Here is a 6,641-nt window from a genome sequence, read left to right on the forward strand (position 1 = left end):
CAAGTCGTGCATATTTGAACTTTAGATAGACATAGTATTAAGGAATACAATACAAGGTTTATTGCTTAACCATGAAACTTTGTAGATAAGACATCGCCATAATCATTTGAATGCTATTGTGATTATGTATGGGTATGAGGTGAGGATTTCATCCTAGGGAACAATGTTTACATGTGTTCTAAGGAAGTAAGTTCATAAACTTGTGTGTGAACCGAAAAGGAAATTGCCAGGTGTTATTGGTTTTGTTATTCATTGCTTATCTTATGAACAACCAATATGTGTGATAGAGTATAACCGCTCACAACTTGTTGTGTTCTTGGAAGAACTATTCACAAAGGCCTGACTTATGTATTGATATAACTTTTATTAGTAAAACCGATCTTAAGTAATCACCTGTGGTATGATCGGATTTTGTATGTCTGAACTTGTAAGGGAAAGGGAACCGCTCCTGGTAAGGGAAAGGGAACCGATCCTAATAAGGGGTGCAGTACATCAAAAGGATCTGATCCTTATATGGGGTGCAACAAGGTTTATAGCAGAAAGGGGAACCGATCCTATGGACATATGCAACACATATAAGTTAGATACCATATATGTAACGACACTAAAATCTCATTTTAACTTTGGAAACGAACTCAAACCATTTGAGTGGGAAGTTAGAACTGGATACAGTGTGCCTGCGATCCTAATATAGGATGCGTATGGCCGTGGTGAGTGCCCCTAAATTTTAGGATGGGTGTTTTTAACTTAATGAATTACACCTTAATTGTGTTAGGGTGCAAAATTAGTAGATACAAATACAATGGAGAAGTCTAGAAAATATATTTTCTCGCATGACTGCCACGTGAGGGACATGAGAAGCAAACTAGGGAAAGTATTCTCTCTTTATTATTTATTTATTTTCTTCTCATAACATTTTTAAATGCAAACAAAACACCCCTTCTTGTTCTTCTCGGTTCTTCCACCCTATACTTCTTCTTCTCTCATATCACTTCTTCCACTGATTTCATTTCAAAATGATCTCAAGCAAAGGAAAGATTTGTGGCTTTTAAATCCGAAGTGGAGATCCCATCATGGGCTAGATTTTTTTTCTTACACAAAGGTGGGGTTCTTTCTTTTACTTCCTTCTCTTGTTTTTGAACTGTCTTTTACTTCCTTCTCTTGTTTTTGAACTGAACTATGAATTTCGTTTGTGTTAATCAGTCTTTTGGAAGATGTTCAATTAAATTTTGTTTGTTGAATACGATTTCATTTGGGTTACACAAATATTGATTTTTTTCTTTTACTTTGCATGTGTGCATATTTCTACTACTTGATTGAAGAGATTTGTCTTATAAACTGTGGCGCTCCCTAAGCTAGCAGCTGACTAATCCAAGAGATTAACTAAATGAAGAGGCACTAAAAATCTAAATCCTTTAGTTAAACCTTCAGTTTAGAAATCTGTTACAAAACTTAACCACATAACTAGCCCCTCTCTGAAATATATATACAAGAACTCCTCTCAAATGATATATATATATAATAGTCATTTGGTTTATAAACAGAATATACAACGTAGTAAACATAACAGAAGTTAACCAACTACCGAACTCAACACTTCGACGCATCCGCCGCGCAACTCTGGTCTGTCTCTGAAACTGAAAGTGGGAATGGGTGAGCACATCATCCCTAAAAGGGTATCCCGTAGGAATACCATTTAACTTTTAAGTAATCATTGGCATGATTTGGAAAACAATACATCTTTTCCCAAACAATAAAAGACAACCAAACCACTAACATAAACAATCATGTATATGGACCTAAACTCCTTCTTTAGTTTCTGCGGTGACATTTACATACCTGATAACTTTCTGTGGTGACATTTACACACCGTAATACTGATAGCCGTTACCACCTAGATAGTCTGTGGGTGAATATATACACCCATAATATTGATGCCAATTCCACACCGAATAAAGCGCAAAAGTAAAATAACGAAGGAGCGTATCCGATATACCATAGTTGGAAATTCTCATTTCCCAAAGACAATCATAAAGACAAACAAAACATTACGATTCCTTTCCAAGCAATGGAAAAATTAAAAGAATCAACAGTATTTTCGGAATTTAAAATAAACAATGCATGGAATACACAATCAAGAAATGCATGAGTTTGTTAAACAAAGAGTTTTATAAAAGAAACAACAACAATGGTTACAAAAGAGTTAAAGTATTCCCACCTCTTTTGATGACAAGCCACGCCTACCTCGAGATCCATGATCCACTGGTTCATCCTTTGAATCGATCGTTGTTAATACAGACTAACTGTTAATCACACAAACACTCTAAGAATTTATCCAAAAAGATCATACAAGGCTCATACAAAGTCTATCTAATGGTTCTAAGTCCATTTATGACTTTACACTTTTTTATTATCTATCTTTAATTCATCTAAGGGTTTACTAATCCATCTAAGGGTTTACTAATCCAATTGGGTTGATTCTATAGTCCATTAGATATACCTTATGAACATCTACAACCTTGTAGAAGGAACCAAATGCTAAATCAGACTAAGTGGTCCAAATATCAAACTAGGAAAACTAATCCTAAGCAAAAGCCTACTTAACAAGCCCATTAAACTAAGGTCCAATCCACTAGTCAACTAACAGTATCTAACGGTCATCTGAGTCAACTAACAGTCAACGTCTATACTAAGTCAAGTCCACTGGTCAAGACCAAAAGGGACAACTGAGTCAAATCGGGTCAAGGGTCTAACTCAGGTCAAGTCAGGGAAAATCGGTGAGTCGTCTCAGTCCACAAGACTGATTCAGGTTATACAAACCAAGGCCCTTGCACATGCCAAACTCTAAACTTTACAGTCCAAAATCCTATTCTAGACTTCATTTTCAACAATCACAACAATACAGTTCTCAAATTAAACTTCATAACCGAATTACAAATACAACTACAGCCTACCTGCAGTTCAGCAGTTCCAAGCTTTACATCAAACACCAACAACAATCAACACCAAACTCAACTATAGTCACCTGCAGGTCTAACTAACAATTCAACCTCAAACAGATTTCATACTTCATTCCCCATTGTGTATCTTCTCATCTCAAATCTAGGTTTCTAACATCCTTGTTCACCTCTAGCAACTTTCCAATACACACTCTTGTCTGAAATCATCCACATACTAGTCTCCAACTTCAGTCCCATTTATTTTACAAAACCATTACTTGTATCTCCTCTAATCTTAACAACACCAGCACCTAGTTTCTATACCTCCACCAGCCACTCATATCCCCTGTAACTTCAGCAGCACCATTTCAACTTATAACTCAACCCAACAGTCTCTAATCCATTCTCACCCTTCAGCCAAACTGAACTCTTCAACTTCTAAACTACAACAACCTAACTCAGATCCATTACACAGCCCCTACCTGCACTCCATAACTTTATAATTCTGCACAGACAACACACACCACTATACCCATCTGTATCATTATCTCAAAACTCAAGTCTTCATGGTACATCATTGCAACTATTCTTTCTCAGAACCAACAACTCCAACTTCTAATTATCCATTAAACACTTACTTCAGTTTAGTCAACTCAACACCATTCTTCAAATTACTGTTCAATATCCAAATTTCACATACATCAATACAACATAAACTAATTCCCTATAGTTCAAATCCTGTAATCACTCATTCATCCAACCCATACCAACAATAACATTATCACATTCCTTAAAACTCATCATATTCTTCATCTATATCAGATTATGCATAATTCAATTTCAATTATTGTAATCAAGCAACATAGGACTTACTCAGATATTAGCCTCCCCTGAACTGTTGCTTCATCAACTCCAACTGCTGCAGCCTTAAATTCATCAATCTCCAAACACCCATCCTTGATCAACCTCATCACCGGTTCTCAGCAAAATCCCAAAACAATCCTCAAATCCTGTATTTTCTAATTCTGAGTTTAAAAGATAACTCTAACTTCTCATATCAACCATACCCAGCCTTCAATTCCCCCTTAATCAACTCCACTCTAATTTCCAATAAATTCAGAACCCTAATTCTAATTTGGGAAAGAACATGAGGAACTGAAATCCAAATTAAACCCATGCAACCATTACTACTTCATACCTGATGAAAACCCATCTTAAATCTCCTCTTTAAAACCTCAATTTCATCTTCAAACTCATATTCTGAATTTCTTATAAACCCGAATTCTTTGAGTCCTCTCTAAAACAACTTCAGAACTTCAATTAAACCTCAACCCTTTTTGTTATTCCACCAGCAGCGACCCAAATCACCTCTCAGTTCACCTAAGGACTCGGATTCAATTCACAGAAACCCCAGCTCTTTGATTCTCCAATTCATCTTCAAAACCCTAAATCTGCTCCCTAAAATATCAGTACAACTCTCAACTCTTTATCAACACCAGCAGAAAGTTCTACTTCATACGATATTCATCATAGATTGATTCTCTCAATCAAAATCTCTAGTTTTCTCTGAAACACTCGCAGAAGAAGAACTGAGAAGAAGGGGAAAGAAGAAAGAAGAAGAATGAATAGAAAAGAAAAGAGAATGGGTTATCTTCTCGATCTGGAGATAAGGCCGACCCAATTTGCTTAGACACCCGCTCGCTTCGACAAGTGCAGCCCCAAGGGTAATATCCACAATTACTATTTTACCCTCCGGAAACAAATTGATAAATCTTCTTCACCCAGTGTCCGAATGATGCGTGCGAGTAGTCTATTCCGTGTAACTTTTCGAGATCTATCCAACTATACTAGTTTCGTATCTATATCATTATTACATTAATTTCTATTAATTAATGTTCGTGTTTAAACTAATCGAGTAATTAGCGGCTAAATCGTGTCTTGACTGGTCTAATAGTGTTGACGAGCTTGAGGGTCCTTACATTCTCCCCACCTTGTATCATTTTCGTCCTCGAAAATCAAACCGTCCTTCTGGTCTTCAAAACTCCCCACCTTAACGAAAAATCCTATCTCTTGTCTAAGCGCAAACAACAAGAACATAGCACAAACCTATATGGATTTCGACAACTAAAATTTGTGGCTCTACGTTGAATTATGCTGATTTTAGGTTCTATCAAATATGGAAGTCCAAGTTTCTTATACTAATTTATATCTTATAAAATACTTGTCTCTAATTACAAGGGACATTCCTACGAATCTTTCTAATTGAGTTTATAATTATAGATTTTCTAAAAGATTTAAATCATATTAAACGTCTATGATCGGTCACCTCTGAATGCAGTTTCCCTGTCAAGGTTGGCCAGTCCCAACAATGCCTTCCTACGAACAGAGAGAACACAACTTTCACTATTCTCCAGTGCTAGATTAATCTATTAAGATTAGTTAAGTTCTAACTTATTATGACTAATTAAACTCTAAATTTAATTGTAACTGATTTAACTTAAAAAAATTACTTCATAAATTATATAGCATTTTAAACAATTTAATCATCAATTATTATTTTAGTTTTTATTTACCGTTATTATTATTTATTTATTTTATCATTGTAAGTAACCCAAATTCGATTCACGTCAATTTATAATATCTGATATTTTTAACTTTACTATAATACTTTATACAAATTTTCCAAACATAATCTACTATAAATTTCCCACTAGCCTAATTATTCGAATACTATTATCAACCGTATTATTATTCTCATTATTTTTAACTTGATAGTCCAGTTGGTACACTAAACCTTAATGTTCTAAATATAATTCTACATTCACGTAAAGATTGGTATAATATATTTTATTTATTCATTTTGAATCCGTACACTATATCTAGTTAAATCTTGGCGTCGATAATTTAATATGATTTAAATTTAAGTCTGCGTAAAATATTATGTCTTAATAGTCTTTAGGTTTTTCTAATATGTAAAGTATCCTATTAATATACGAATTTGTTTTCTTTTAATTTTAATATTACACTAAACATCCAAATTATTATTACTAGTTCATGTATATTTTTTTCATTTTAGAAATCCACTAGATCATTTGTTAGATTAAAAGTAATTTCAGTACAATATTACTAACGATTTAAGTCATTTTATTTATATATATATATCCTCGCTTTTTAAGTCTAACGGCTAATAAGTATTATACTACTTATCTAATTAGACACAAAGCATATATCTCAAATTTGTAATTAATTTAACTTACAAAATTAACCGCAGATAAGCACTATTAATTTTACATAATATTTAAATCATAATTATTATTAATATCATTATTCGTGATATATCCCTATTGAAATTTTAGTTAATTTTAATTTGATACTAATTGATAAATGTTAATCATTACTCTATTAAAATTATTAGTACTATTATTATCATCTACAATTCCTATAGTAATATTTTTATTATTAACATTAATGGTCATACTATTATTCTAAATACTCTTACAAAAATTATTGAATTCCAAAAATATTATTAACATTTATATACTTATAGTTTGTTTACTCTTCGTAAGTCAATGTGTTCAGTAAATTACCATGTGATTTACAAGTTTCATCACTAATACTAATCTCACTATTATTATAGTATTAGATTGTTTACGTGTTCATATTTTTTAGATTAAATATTTTCAAATCCTTATTAGCTAAAGT

The 6,641-nt window shown here is 33.2% G+C and overlaps 1 long non-coding RNA gene across 2 annotated transcripts; it reads right to left on the reverse strand.

Moving 5' to 3' along the window:
* Positions 1-1,384: 1,384 nt before the first annotated feature.
* On the reverse strand, positions 1,385-4,639 carry LOC113331771. Of its 2 annotated transcripts, XR_003351177.1 has the most exons (3): positions 2,955-4,639; positions 2,219-2,303; positions 1,385-1,637 (listed from the first exon to the last, which is right to left on the reverse strand). It is a non-coding gene; the product is annotated as an uncharacterized LOC113331771 (long non-coding RNA). The 2 variants fall into 2 exon arrangements; XR_003351178.1 differs by lacking the exon at positions 2,219-2,303 and having other exon boundaries at positions 2,955-4,637.
* Between the last annotated feature and the right edge of the window lie 2,002 nt (positions 4,640-6,641).

Source organism: Papaver somniferum, unplaced genomic scaffold (genome assembly GCF_003573695.1).
Source record: "Papaver somniferum cultivar HN1 unplaced genomic scaffold, ASM357369v1 unplaced-scaffold_128, whole genome shotgun sequence".
Lineage (NCBI taxonomy): Eukaryota > Viridiplantae > Streptophyta > Magnoliopsida > Ranunculales > Papaveraceae > Papaver > Papaver somniferum.